The sequence below is a fragment of the Mytilus californianus genome, unplaced genomic scaffold (genome assembly GCF_021869535.1).
Source record: "Mytilus californianus isolate M0D057914Y unplaced genomic scaffold, xbMytCali1.0.p SCAF_4, whole genome shotgun sequence".
Taxonomy (NCBI): Eukaryota; Metazoa; Mollusca; class Bivalvia; order Mytilida; family Mytilidae; genus Mytilus; species Mytilus californianus.
In genome coordinates this window covers 101,635,071-101,650,914 of record NW_026262690.1, presented here as the reverse complement: position 1 = coordinate 101,650,914, position 15,844 = coordinate 101,635,071, and the positions used below count along the sequence as shown (strand labels likewise).

General features: G+C 31.6%; 1 protein-coding gene across 1 annotated transcript in view; it reads right to left on the bottom strand.

Annotated features, from left to right (window-relative positions):
• LOC127698929 (uncharacterized) overlaps positions 1 to 15,844 on the bottom strand; it is a 500,671-nt gene that overhangs the window by 32,458 nt on the left and 452,369 nt on the right. The window lies entirely within an intron of this gene.

Below are 15,844 nucleotides of genomic sequence, written 5' to 3'. Positions count from 1 at the left end.
ACATGTTTGTGCTTTGTATAGAATATTACCATAAAAGATTTGATGTGAAATACCTGAACGTATAAGATGTCTGCATGTTGATTTATATTTACGAATGATGTCCTTGTACCGATGATAAAATTTAGTAAATGTTTTGACTAGTTTGTGATATCGAAAACCCCTGGTGTAATAATTTTTCAGTAATACAGAGATTTCTTTCGTTAAAATCAAAAACGTTGTTACATACACGAGCGAATCGAATAAGTTGAGATATATAAAAACCATAAGATGGTGACAAGGGAACTTCACCATCTAAAAAAGGATAATTAACTATAAGAAATGAAAAATCATCTCTTTTATCGACTGTCCCCAATATTATGAATAATAGTTGGAAATGAAAATGTTTCCAAATAAAAGAAATTCGTTTCATCCCCTGGTGACCCTCAGTGAATAGTTAGATTTCTAATCCTTACGCCTTTGTAAACATTAAATGTGTTTTCTTACCAAATACTATTGTTTGATATGGTTTTTCCTTATTATAAATTTTTGATAGGTGTTCATCAAATTATATTGATTAGATTATTGGTTTTTACTTAATTAGAACTTGTAGGTAATGAGCTATTAATTATGGTGTGTAATTCCTTGTCCCAGATACTTATGTAGACGGTTTCTCGTCCGCACAGAATGTAAAGTATGTATTTTTGTGTTTCCCTGTTGTAGATATATTCCAGACCAAATACTCGAGTATCGCTGGATAAAACCAACAAGTACTCGATTAGTAATTGTTCACCGATTTGATATCCCTAATGGTTAGTACATGTATTAGCTTTATTTAAAGTCAGTTCAGCAGGATAAATCTCTTTAGTATACAAACTGTAGTCGTCATTATTGAGAGCCAATATAATTATCATCCAAATGTCGTAATACATGTCGTGTCGTTCTTTACTTTCGACAGCGGCCGCAATTTTCAAAATTTTACTAACGAAATTCAAAATGTGAACATTTCAATCAAATTTTGAAGCAAAAAGTTTTTTACCTAGACTGATTTTGTTTTAGATTTCTTTGAATTAAATGTATTGTCGACCTTTTATAGTGGTTGGGAGGATATTATTTACAATGAATAAGTTTAGAAAATTGATTATATAAAAAGGTCCCATTGAAGTTTTATTGAGTGTTAACGAAGAAGTTAACGAAGGCTGTGTAGTTAATGGCACTTCGATTTTCAAACTTAATTTTAAGAAATCATATCTCTGAACTAAAATTTAGAACATATTTAATTGTAAAACGCTGGGTTGGAAGGTAAAATACACAATGTATCCAAAAAGTTATGATTGTTTAATCTATGTAACCCGTTCATTTTCATTGATAAAACGATCGGCCATTAATGATAAACAACAGAATTGTAAAAGTCACGTGATGACCGCGATATGCTTTTTGACGTTTGCGTTCCTATATTCGATTACGAAACAGATGTGTTCAGATTCTATTTGAGCAGGCTTTCTCTGATGTTCGAGTTCTCATTTTCGGGTTCGGAAAGGATAGGTTGAAATCCGCAAGACGATGCTTTCTATGAGGTCAGCGTTCGATTACGGAACGGATATTGTAATGTTAACAAAGGTACATAACTGTGTTTTCGCTGTTTCCCTTTTATTGAAAAGATTTTCTATCTTTTTTACTGGTTTCTTAAGAACTGTACTATTCATTTTCGTGACTTTGTTTCGAAATGGCTTTTGGCTGTTTCTGCAGCTCCGGCCGTTCTCATCTCACTCTTTTGAGAGGTTTTGCTTTACTGCTGATGTTGCTGCTACTTCAGCTGCCGCTGCGTTAGGATGGAATTCAGGTGATATCATTATGGTCCATGGCACTAACCCCCAACAAATGCCACTTGAACTGTGCATCTATACTTCTCATGTAAACTTATTATATAACCTTAAAGGCTATGAAGTTAACACTGTAGGAAGGTCTTTGAATATTATCTTTATCAATAATAACATCGATTTAGTAAAATAACTCAATGATAATTTATTGTCCTACATCCTGTTGATAGTTAGTTTTTAGCATTGCTCAATGTCATATAAAAATAAGAAGATGTAGTATGATTGCCAATGAGACCACTATGATCCATCAAAGTTCAAATGAAGTGGATGTAAGCAATTTTAGGCAACCGTACTAACTTCAACAATGAGAAAAAACCCATACCGTATAGGCGGCTATAAAAGGTCCCGACATGAAAAATATGAAACAATTCAATTGATAAAACTAACGGCCTATTTTATAACGAAACAATTTACGAAAAACATATATGACAGACATGTTCTTCTCAGACTATTATTGACGTCTTTACACTAAAACTGTTGCACGAAAACATGATTTAGTCTATAAAGTTTTTTGTTTCCAACTGATGTTTTACAGTTTGTTCTTATATTGTGCTGTCTACACCAATGAATCTGTTTAAAACGAGGGCGGAGAGCTCACAAAAATATTTCCTATGCGGTATGAGCTTTGCGCTTTGTGGAAGGCCGTATGGTGACATATAGTTATTTACATATTCGTCCTTCGGTTTCTTGTCTCATTTGCAATCACACATCTACTTATTTTGTACATGTAATAGTTCACACCCTAAAAACTATCCGAAACAGATGGTTACAAAGTATTTTCATGAATCTGAAATGGGTTTCCCAAACCAGGTACCCTCTTTTGATTGAAAATTGTATCATGGACAGATCATACTCTACTGAAAATGAAAAATGTAGGATTGTAAGGTATTTTTATCAACGGGTGTGATATCCTTTGATATTATATGTCCTCCTGAATCCCAACATACAATTTGCTAGATACATTTCTAAAAATTCTGGTTTGACAGATGTGAACTTAACTTGTCCCTCTGGTATCTTTCGTCTCTCTTTTTTGACGCGTTATCTTTTATCTTTATTAAGGTCAAATATATCTTGTTATACTTACAAGTCTAAATTGAAAACACCGTTCAAACCTATGATTGCTTATATATAGAAACATCATGAAGATGAATCTACTTGATTATTACAGGTCATGTTATCATTTTGTGGGTGTATAAATCAATATAAAATAAGTAAACTAATAAATAGAAATATAATAATTTTTTTGTCTTTGCCAAAAAACATAAAGACAATGCAAAAAGCAAAGCTATAAACTGCCATGCATTCATTATGAACGTATTTTTGTCAGAGGTAAATAATAAAAACCATATAATTCATTCCTTTCCCGAAAATTAAGAAAAAAAAATCATTCCGTGCGAACGAATTAACATTTTTTTTGAAGAACCTTCATCGAATGATATTTTTTTTGTATACAAGAATTTGGATTCCTGAAAATATATTCAATTCAGTGGTCTTTTTGAACACCAGTCCTCTTCATAATTGGAACAATACAATACAGTAGTTTTCAAGTACTTTGTATAACAAACACAAAAAGTGTGAATGTATGGCAAGTAAAAATAACTAGAGGTTCTAAAGAGCATGTGTCACTCACCTAGGTATTTGTGCATCTTCAACAACAGACACTCTCCAACATTGAAAACAAGAATATAATTCATGACAAAAATCTCTCTTTTGCTGATTTGCACACAATATGCATACAAGGTATGAAGCATCCAGGTCTTCTACCTTCTAATATATAGCTTTAAACAAATAGTTTACGCCGTCGCCGCCGCCGTATTGTAATCCCTATGTCTCGCATTCTGAGACTTTCAAAAGAGACAAAAGCCCTTCAGCAAGGTTATGGAGAAGAACGACTGAAATCGATGCTACAGTAAAATTGAACTGTTAATGTTAGAACACACGTTTTAAAATGACCATCATGAATCACGAATTCTTTAGCCGATTGCATAAACAGTTTATAAATTTTGTTGGTCCAAAGGGCTTTGCTGGAAAGTTTAAATCTAAGACTTTGAAAGCCAGTGATACGATCGTCTGTGTCTCAACTGTTTTTTTTTTATTTTTTGTTTTTATCTTAGTTTGTATCTTCAAAATGCATTAACGTAATATGAAAATCGGTAAACTAATGTTGCCTCCTATCAATCAATTTTTCTGTTACAGTTCCTCTATCAATAAGATTTCCCAAAATAACCCCCTAAACACTAACCCAGAAACGCTAAAACTAAAAAAAATCAACATAAAACGGCAATAAATCGAATAACAATTTTGATGGAGTTGCAAAAAGATATTGTTTTCCAAGCATTTTTGTTCCAAGACATGAACCTGTAATAAAGAATTGTAGTTGTTTGCTGTATGCATCATTAATGTCGTTTATTGAAACATGATAAATTGTTTTTCGTTTGGAACAAGCACAGAAACAAAGTGGCGGCGCTAAACCGTTCACCTAACACGGGACATTAGTGTAACAAAACAACATACGATCAAACTTCATAAATCAGTTGGAAAGAGCTTATCGCATTGGTACTTTGTCCAAAAAGACAAAGGCACATGTACCGATCTAAATTCCAGAGTAACTCAGTTACTGAAAGTTAATTCAAATTCCAATTTCGACTTATAAATAAACCATGTATTCCTAGACTAAATGTCATTCAATACATCTCATGTAGTGTAAAGAAATTATCAGCAGTCTGAGAAAGACACGACCTTGTGCCATGACAAAATATAAGTATGAAAAGGATGTAGGACCATAAGTGTGTATACCTGGATAGCAATCCATGTATAGTTTTCGTTAAACAATTGAAAATAAAATAAATGTTAGTACCGATGAAGACCATATTCGAAGATCTATTTACAACGACTAATCGAAAATCGATAAATTTCAATTATGAGTTTATTTAAAGGAGCAATAAGTGTATAAGGATCGTTTCTCAATTTACGAGCTCTATTAATTATGTCATCGTAAAAACTAAATATGATATTCCCTTTGTTATAAGATTTCGACAGGTATAGCAAACTTCCAAATCTTTTCTTTGACGGAATTTAGTAAAGTTTTAAATCAATTTGTGCTAACCAAATCCTTGACTTAGTTATTTACAGTGATATATAAGTTACGTTCATTAAAATCTAAAACGTTAAAACAACGAACATTGCGACTGAGTTCGGAAATATACACACCATAAGAAGGGAAAATTAATATCGTGTCTATAGGGGATTGTCAAAAGGGTACACTATACAATATCTCTTTTGACGTAAACTTTCGTCAAGAGTTTTTCGTGTAAAACCGAATATAAAAAAAAAACAAGAAATGGACAATAATTGCTTAAAATACTTTATTTTTTTAAAGTAAGTATATTTTCGCAATATAATAAGAAACATTTTGATTATTCAAAATTAAAATATCAATCAATTTTTTTCGATAAAAATGAAATTAGACGGAGCTTAACTAAGGTATGCTATAAACAGTGATTTATAACAAAACGGGAAAAAGTCTGCAATTATAGGAGCACAATTGCTGTCCATAGGAATACATATTGCTTTAATTTGGATTTTTTTGCAGGTCACCAGTGTTGGCCATATGACGTCATAAACATGTCGATATTTACATATTCAATCAGGTGTGTATATTTCCGAACTCAGTCGCAATGTTCGTTGTTTTAACGTTTTAGATTTTAATGAACGTAACCTATATATCACTGTAAATAACTAAGTCAAGGATTTGGTTAGCACAAATTGATTTAAAACTTTACTAAATTCCGTCAAAGAATAGATTTGGAAGTTTGATGTACCTGTCGAAATCTTATAACAAAGGGAATATCATATTTAGTTTTTACGATGACATAATTAATAGAGCTCGTAAATTGAGAAACGATCCTTATACACTTATTGCTCCTTTAAATAAACTCATAATTGAAATTTATCGATTTTCGATTAGTCGTTGTAAATAGATCTTCGAATATGGTCTTCATCGGTACTAACATTTATTTAATTTTCAATTGTTTAACGAAAACTATACATGGATTGCTATCCAGGTATACACACTTAAGGTCCTACATCCTTTTCATACTTATATTTTGTCATGGCACAAGGTCGTGTCTTTCTCACGGGGAAAAGTCTGCAATTATAGTAGCACAATTGCTGTCCATAGGAAAACATATTGCTTTAATTTGGATTTTTTTGCAGGTCACCCGTGTTGGCCATATGACGTCATAAACATGTCGATATTTACATATTCAATCAGGATTGGTTATTTCACGCATAGTTTTTTGTCAAAATATATATGAGCAAGACCTTTGCCCTAAAAGATGATTTACACACATTAACATCTTTGTAAAATACATTGTGTAGTAAAGTATCGTTTTGGATAAGCTCTTTCTCATATCTATATATTAATGACAAGATCTCAAAATGGAAGGTATTGTGGCAGTTGTTGGTGTTTTGCACTAAATTTGAACTGACATTTGAAGACGTTATATGGTAGATTTATAATACTTTTTGATTTTCAAATTCAGGGGGGATATGTGGCCTTTTCATACCTTCTCCTTTGCATTTAGATTTTTTGAAGAACCATTTGATTAAATAAGAACTCTCAAGTTTGATAAGGTTTTGTGGAAGTGTAGTATATAGAATCAACATTCATAACTGTCAACAGAATTAAAAGAAACATCAAAAGGACATGATTTATCTAAAACATATGAAAACTATTTTTAAGCTCTAAAAACTATTAATTCCATTATTTCTGTATGGTTTACTATAAAGTTTAAAGTCATATGAAACTTAAAATTTATAAAAAAAGTTGAATATACTGTATATACTTGAATGGTTTTACTCTAAAACAAGTGTACGTGAACTTTCTTGCAAAAGAAAATCTTTATATTATCAAAATCTGCATAAATGTACTACTATTGAATTATTGTCTTTCCGTACACTAATTCGCCGATATTTTCCCGTATGCAGTGACCTTAACTACGAGACCTCTCGTTAGACTTCGGCCAGCGTACAGCGCAAGTGCGAGGGGAAACCCGTGATGAAAGAATGTAAAAAGTAAAATAACAAAAATACCGAACTCCGAGGAAATTCAAAACGGAAAGTATTATTAAATTTTTCAAAATCTTGGCCTTTCCATTGAAATTTGCCTATACCATATCTATTTTCAGAATAAATTTATATAATTTTCTGATACTAAAATCTTTTTTAATTTGTGTATAATTTCGATACAAGTATTCCATTATTTCTATGTATATTTACGATAATGATTTGGCTGTGTGTTGATTGTCCTTCTCTTAACTAAATCACAACCAAATTTTACTTGCAGACGGACATGCAAATGCCGATATTTACAAAACTCTGCTTCCAAATTATATAATAAATGTAAAATGTAAATTCAATATAGTGTTTGATTATAAAATATACAAAACTTAATGAAATGTTATTTCTCAAAGGTTTGTGTTTTTTCGCAAACATTACAACGCAAACATAGGAAGAAATATGAAAAAAAAAGTTTGTGTGGTGCTAATACTATACTTCCGTACTATAGTTGTAATTCTAATGCAATTATTTTGTATCAATGGTTTTGATTGGATGACAATCTCTATCTCCCTGTCTGTACTAAGGAAGCTGACATTTTGAATTCCGGAATGTATTGACATCAGACCTGTGTCAGACCACCAATTACTCCCTCCAAATTAGAACGTATGTCAAAGTAGCCCTACTCTGACACAAAATAGTGCTTTTGATGTCATTGTTTACCTAAACTAACCAACAAATTTGCAGAAATGAAACTTTTGGTGAAAGAGAAATATATTTAGACCGTTTTGAGCCAAAATTTACTTGTCTATGAGTTTGCATTAAAAATTCAGGATTAATGCGCTCCATACTATACTAATTTAAGATTTCCAGAAAACCCGGGGTTATTTTGGTAGTACCTGTGTTCCCAAGGTCAGATTTTTCTTACAAGACTTTAAAGGTAGGTTGAAAATTGGCATGTAGAAAGGTGATACATGTACAATTCAGGATATAACTGGTTTCTATGAAGTTAAACTTAAGGTAAAATATTTAGAAAGCTGTGAAAATTGCAAAATTTGGTTGAACAGATAGGGATTTTTAAATGGTGGTCTGACACCTTTAAAGCGAAAAGCGGTGAGACCCAAAAATCAGAAAACAATTGATTTTTTTGTCTTAACTGATCATTTGAAATGACAGTAGCCACATTTCAACCTTTTTTTTTGGCAAAAAGTCACATATTGCAAAATTAGAGCCTTAAACCTGAATTTGTGCCATTTTTAGCTTTTCCCACCCTTAGGTAGCAATACACAGTTAGGAGTTTGGTTTCGCATTTTGGCCCCGGTGGATTTCTCAAATATGAAAGTTATTGTGTAATAAAATTCATTTTTAGACAGCTGAGTACTAATTTAGCCTTCAAAGGTGGTTTATAAGAACATCAAGATTATTTTTTACATGTTTTATGGGCTATTTTCTGTTTGACTCTCCGTATTTTCATAGCTAGACCGGTCATCGGTCCAGAAATTAATGTAATGTTTACAAACACTTTTTTTCTACACGAAGTTTTTGACGCAATTTTACAAAAAAATGAGATGAAAGACATATGATTTTCATTGGATTTATTGAAAGATATATGTAAACAGTTTCAGAAAAGGTATTACTTGAAGTGATTGAAATTCTACTTTTGGTCAAATTTTGGGGAAATATGTGACATCTTTTCCCCCCTTTTTGCTATATTTTATAACAAAAAAATGCAGATGGTTGCCATGGATACACCAAAAAAGAAATTATATTTTACCATTTTATATACTGGATATGAAATCTATGGAAGATTCTGATTACATACATATGCACATATATGACACAAACAATAAGCTTAATATTGCAAGAAGGCAATGAAAAGGGGATGGTAAAATTTATGAGGGAAAATTTTAATATTTTTTCCTAACTGTTTATTGCTACCTTACACTATGCTTTCATATAAAAAAATGTCCTAAATTGTTATGAATGCACAGTAGTTGTTTCTGTGGTATTAAACATTAAAACACAGGTTGTTTACTACCCCAAAAAAATGTTGTTATGAAGATTTAATGAAATTATTTGATTTTTACCCCTTGTATCATTGCGACATTCCATGTATTAGGCAGATAACATATCCTAATGTAAACACTGCATAAACGCACCACAATCCCATTAATTGTCTCAAATGAAAGTTTTCTACCTTAAATTTAATTGACTGATAGTAAATAAAATAGTTTAATGACCATAACTGCACTATTGATCAATTAATAGTCCCATTACTGACACCTGGTGAAAAAAAGGGGGTCAATATTTCTTGACTCTTCAATACCTTTGATTTTTTACTAAACTCATTGTAAAAATTGTGAGAAGTCTTTAAAGCAGTAAGACAAACAAGGAAATATCAACCAAAACTGATCTTGATATTGAAAGTTTATGTTCCCGTAGTCTAAAATGAAATTTTCAAGTATTTTCTATTAAAGTCATACATTACAGTCAGTTTAAATTGAGCTGTGAATTTTGTAATATTAGTCGTATTATGCTCAGGTAGAATTTTTTTTACTACAAATTGACCAAGGATTAAGAATAAAGCAAAACAAAAGACTTCAAATCAACTTTTTTTACTCTTTAGGTGTCAGACCAATTACTCCCTCCAAATTAGAACGTATGTAAAAGTAGCCCTGCTCTGACACAAAATAGTGCTTTTGATGTCATTGTTTACCTTAAATTACCAACAAATTTGCAGAAATGAAACTTTTGGTGAAGGAGAAATATATTTAGACCATTTTGAGCCAAAATTTACTTGTCTATGAGTTTGTATTAAAAATTCAGGATTAATGCGCTCCATAGTATACTAATAAGGTTTCCAGAAAACCCGGGGTTATTTTGGTAGTACCTGTGTTCCCAAGGTCAGATTTTTCTTACAATACTTTTTAAAGGTAGGTTGAAAATTGGCATGTAGAAAGGTGATACATGTACAATTCAGGATATACCTGGTTTCTATGAAGTTAAACGGTAAAATATTTAGAAAGCTGTGAAAATTGCTAAATTTGGTTGAACAGATAGGGATTTTTAATTGGTGGTCTGACACCTTAAGGGCATACGATACAGTAGAGATCCCTCGTTGATTTTTTCTTGAAATATTGGTAAAAGGTCAATTTTGATGTGTACTTTTGAAATATGCAAAGAAAAATATACCTTCATGACTTACTTTTTGAGATAATTTGGTTCGAAATTTACATATTTGAAGGAAAAACCCTGAAATTTCATAAATAAGGACTTTTAAGGAAAGTACCAATACTTTTGAACGAACAGTCATAATTTAACCGGGTTTTTTGTAAAATGTTCCCTTGATCCATGGCATCAGCATGTTGTAACAAGTTAAAGGTTGAAATAAGTAATTATATTCTCAATTCTTTTAATACAAGCGAAATAAAGAAGTTGAAAATATTTTTGCGTCTACACAGAAGTGCAGAAAAAATTCTATCGTTGATTTTTTCTTAAAATTTAAGCGGAGCGTTCTTGAAACAGAACTTGATCGACTGCAAAAGAAAAAACTGGGGGTCCATGTGCTTGTTTTTTAATAAAAGCAAAAACCCTAATTTTTATTGGAAAACGGGACGTTTGCCAATAAGGCGCCAAACTACGTTGGAATAAGTTTTATTCGCAACAACGTCGTGAAATCTTTCCCGCCGTTCACTATACTACGTTGTCAATTTCAGTGGTAGAGCCAAGGTGTTTTTTTTTAAACCAATGATATTAATCATGAAAATTAATAAAGCTGGCTCCTCGTAAAATAGCATCATATTTGCCAAACCTTTATGAATTGTTACGAATCTTGGATAGAAAATGTATTCTAGTAAATTACTTTTAGAAAAGAAATGTTCGGAAACAAAACAGATATATAATAAAAAAATTAATTTGCATCTCTGTCCGACATTAGTCATACAATTCATGTAGACAACACAGTTTGAACATAGTTTTAATTATTAATAGGCCCCGACATGACAAAATGTGCAACAATTATAAAGTAAGGAGGATGATATAAAAATAAGGACATTTGGTATGATTGCAAAAGAGACAACTGTCAACCATAGTTCAAATGACGAAGATAAACGCTATTAAAGGTCACCCTACGGCCTTCAACACAAAAAAAAATAAGAAAAAGAAAAAGCCACACCGTATAGTCAACCTTTAAAAATCCCCAACATGAAAATGTGAAATAATTCAAACAAGAAAACTAACGACCTACTCTATAGGCATAACATGAACACAAAATCATACCCACATTAAATCGGGTCAGCTTAGTCAATTACAGTGTAGTATATCATTTCATACAGCAGTCGATATTAGAGCATGAAATTTAATGATTCTGTATCAATAGATAAGTTACCTAAGCTTGTCTTCAGAGTATTTTTTTTTATTACGGTACATATAATCATTGAATTACTTGTCTGTATTATACCTTCAATCTAGGAGTGAGTGCAACCACATTGTTTGTCCGGTCCAACAAATATTTTGTTTCTTATCTGAGAAACTACTTTACAAAAAGACTTCGTATTTGGTCAGTAACTTAACATCAATGAGTTGCAACTCTGGTCTGTCAAATACCTAATTCCTGTGTGCCGATTTTTCTCTCTAAATATGTAAATAGGGGATATGCTTAGCACATCAACGGGTGCGTTTTTGTTTTTGGTCTATAATACGGGGCTTATAACTGAGTAATTTTAACTGACAATTCTTCTTCGTACACTTATATATTCCACGGGTTAAATTCTAAAAATGCCGTTAAACTCTTTAATGTTCCTTTTTAAAGTCAGGAACAATAAGATGCGCTGTCATTATTTATTACGTTTTTTTGTCATTTTGTTGATAGTCTCTGTTAAATTTATCCGTACAATTCTCATTACGATTTAGAGTTATCCAAATGGTGAAGTTACTATATTAATTACTTATGTTTTTTTTGTGTAGTTGGGTTTCTCTCTCATCGACGTCTTATGTTTTTCATATCTCTTATTCATTTCCCATATCAAATATATGAAATAACAGACATACAAAATTAAGCATGTGGATTTGATTTTTTTCCCATTCGAAGTTAATATTGTTGTATTAATGAATAAATATAACAATTCTCGTGAATTGGCCGATTTTCATTGCAGGTATTTTTTTTTCAAATTCGCGCAATCGGGATTATGACGTCAGTGGATTTCCGCAAATATGACTACATCTAAAGCGACGTCGCGAAATGTAATCGTTCTTATTAGAAACATCGCGAAATTACAACGTTCTGATTAACAACGTCGCGAAAACAACACGAAAAGTTTTGAAAACGTTATTATCTGCCCCTGCTACTGTATCGTATGCCCTTAACTCGTCAAAACTTACGCATCAACTCAAAGTCCTTTATTCTTTATTTTATCTTCAAACTTGAAGTTTGTGTGAAAATTGTCAAGGCTCCTGATCGAAAAATCTAAATATTTTCGAGGAAACTAAAAATGATGGGCTGAATTTAAATTTAATAAAGCATCTCATTAAGACAAACACTCGATATGAATATCTAGGCAATACAGTTTTGGATACGCAAACGTCAAGTTATTTTCAACACGAAGCGGTGTTTTTTTTTGCCGATTTGTGCAAGTGGTTATCTCCCCTTGATATCACCAGTCAAAAATAAAAACCCACCAAATTGAATAAAAAGGAGTTTATTTTACAAAAATCAAGAAGAAAATAAAAGAAAGTCGATTAACAACTATGTTATTATAATATTAAGAAGAGATACTTCTCTACTTTTCAGAGAAGGATTACAGGTAAAAATTAAAAGACAAAAAATGGGTAAAAATTAGATCTAGAAACCTAGCTGAATACACCTTATCGCTATTTGTCCGCCATTACTGGAATTCACACAAGTTCCCGTAAAATTTTGACGTCACAATAGAAAACATCTGACGCCACAATGGAAAAGTGATTGTTGTATGACGTCAAAAGTTCGAGCGGGACAGATTCTCGGGTCAAGCGGGAATAGCGATAAGGTGTATTGATATAAATTAGCCCTAGCTGATGAAATTTACTTTCAGTTTGTAATTTTTATAATGGGATATGGGATCACTCCTAATGTTACTACTTCTAACAATGTTTAATTCAATAAAACATACTGCATGCAATTTAAATAATCTTTCTGAAAAAAAATAGTACTGACCATTTATATTTTAATAATTTAATTTTGGATGTAACGCGTCTTCTGATTGGCTGACGTTGTTTTGTTTATCAGCTCTTAGACATCATTTTGTCATGTGACCGTGACGTCATCAACGTTTTTTCATGGTTTATTCCGGTTTAAAATAGAATTTAGAATTAAATTATAAGAAATGACTGTAATATTTTTTCTGTCTATTCGAAATAACATAAAAAATGTGGTGCACACTTTTTCAGTGTGCACCACATTTTTGATGTTATTTCTTCATAGACAGAAAAAATATTACAGTCATTCCTTAAAATAAAGTGGGACCAAGAGTCACAATTTAGTTTCTTCAAAGTAAAAAAGCCTTTTCACTCAAGCCTATGTTTCTTAGTTGAACAGTACAGTACTGCCTAGAAAATATCATACAGAAAAAGGATAAGTTTACCAAAAAAATGACAAAAATTCTGTAAAAAAAAAATGCTTAAAATTAAGTGAAAGTGACATAATTTTGAATTTTAAAATCATTATTATGTAAAGTTCAACTATAAGACTAGCTAGCACAGTAGCCCTTGTCCAATTTCTCAGGGTATTTTATAGTCCAAATAATTATGACGTCTTGGAAGGCTATTTTAAACTTTTGCATTTTATAGATTATGAAAGTAAACATTTTGAAAAAAAATTGGGGCTTCTTCTCTTCAGGTTGCTGTATCTGCTGCTTTACATATTTATAAACAAAGTATTGTATATTTTACCTGAATAATTGGATATTAATCTCAGAAAGGAAAGTTGGTATGACAAATCTTGTGCATTTTACTTTAATAATGACCAATGATGATTAAATTTGACAAGATTTTGCCATTTGAATAAATTCAATTTTGTAAGAACACATCTCTTTGAATTAATTTCTTGTTTGACTTGAAAAGCTAGTGTTTGCTCTTATTAATGTAGCTTACTTAGTAAAGAGATAATTGATAAGCAAGGTTTTTAACTTATAAAATATAAATATAATTAACTGACCTTCATTTCCTTTTTTCATATGTTTTTTCCTCCAGAAATTTTCTTTGCAATGCATTTTCTATTGACTATTGCTTGTTTTGTGCTTTTGTTTATCCATAGCATAGGCCATCATTAATTTGTCATATTTGCTTCCAGTATAAATGAAATTTTCTTAGACCTATAGTTTCAAACGCCATAAAGAAGAACTTTGTTTGTTGTTTCACTTGTCCAATGTGTAAATTTTTTTTCACTATGCACATGACCCTGACACATATTTTGTAAACGTTATATATGACGTATGTTGAAAAAGAAAACAATGTCACCGTCAATTTGTGTAGGGGATCAAAAAGGGGTTTAATTACTTTAAAATGGAGATATCGTATGGAATTGTGAAAAACAACAATTTTTAATCACAATTTCATTCATATCTATAATAAAATCAGTATTTTAGAGTACTTTGGAAACATGTACACTGAAAAGAAGTTGAACTTTACTGTTTTGAAGTAGAAACGCAGCCAAAACCAGGTACAAATTGACATGACTGGTGGTCACCAAAAGTGATGTATAATAGTAAAAAATGATGGCTTCATGATTTTGTAGAAATTTGAAATAGGTTACCCGGTTTCATTTAAGATTTTTAACGTTCTATTCCGTATTTGGATACGCAAACGTCAAGTTATATAAATTCGATTTTTTTGGCGAACAAAAAAGATGGCTGATCATTTTTAGAACGGACAGGATAAAGTAATAGCAAATAAAAGTTATTTTCGACAATGTTTCAATGTCGTATTGAAACTATATTGTTCACAAAATCTGCAAACTTTAAAAATCAATTATAATAAAAGCATGACAAGTTGCAAAAAATAGTTTAAACGTCGATTTTTTTAGCCGATTTATTTCGCGGACTTTTTGACGTCACCGACGACTGTAGCGCCACCTAATTAATTCCCCCTGCTATTGTTGCTGATAGAGCTTGACGACAACGGACGTTTCCAAGGACTTGCTTTCCAACTGTTAGAAGCAAAATAACACACATTTTACACCTAGAAATCTTCATTTTATCAAATTGTATTTAATTTTGAGGCGGACAAGAAGCCAGAAACGCCCGGTGTTTACGCTTGACGCCGGAAGCATACATATGACGTCACCTAGATTAGGGCTAAAGAAGATAATATCATTTCGCAGAATTTTCGTTTAATGAATATTTTACAATGAGATAATGACTAAAATTGAATGATTTGTTTATTTTGCATTAGAACAGAGATAACTGTCAATTTTACAATGTATCCATGTTTTCTATACACAGTTATCATATTGGTAAGCATGATGACGTGTACCCCATATCTTCTTTATATACATACACACATTCATTCGTTTATTTATGTAATATTTTAAATAAAATAACAAAGGTTTACTCCACAACTAGAGGAGCGCCATCCATTCTTAAACAACAGACGGGTGTCTATACAAATTACTAAGCTCTAAATTGTTCTAAGTCTAGAAAAACTAGTTTATAAAAAGATGACAATTTCAGTAAGAGCAAACCGGAAGACTTTATAAGTTCGAGTCAAACTTATCAACGTCGGTTCATTCATTATGACATCAGTGATATGCCCGGGTCAAAGTTATTTTTAGGCCGGGTTAACGTATTTGGGAACACCGATAAGAAGACGTATTTGCGTCACATTACAGTTGTGAAGGTCAACGCACAGAATCTTTAAATGCAGGTCGAAGTTTCTCATAATTTCCTCTATGAGTAAAG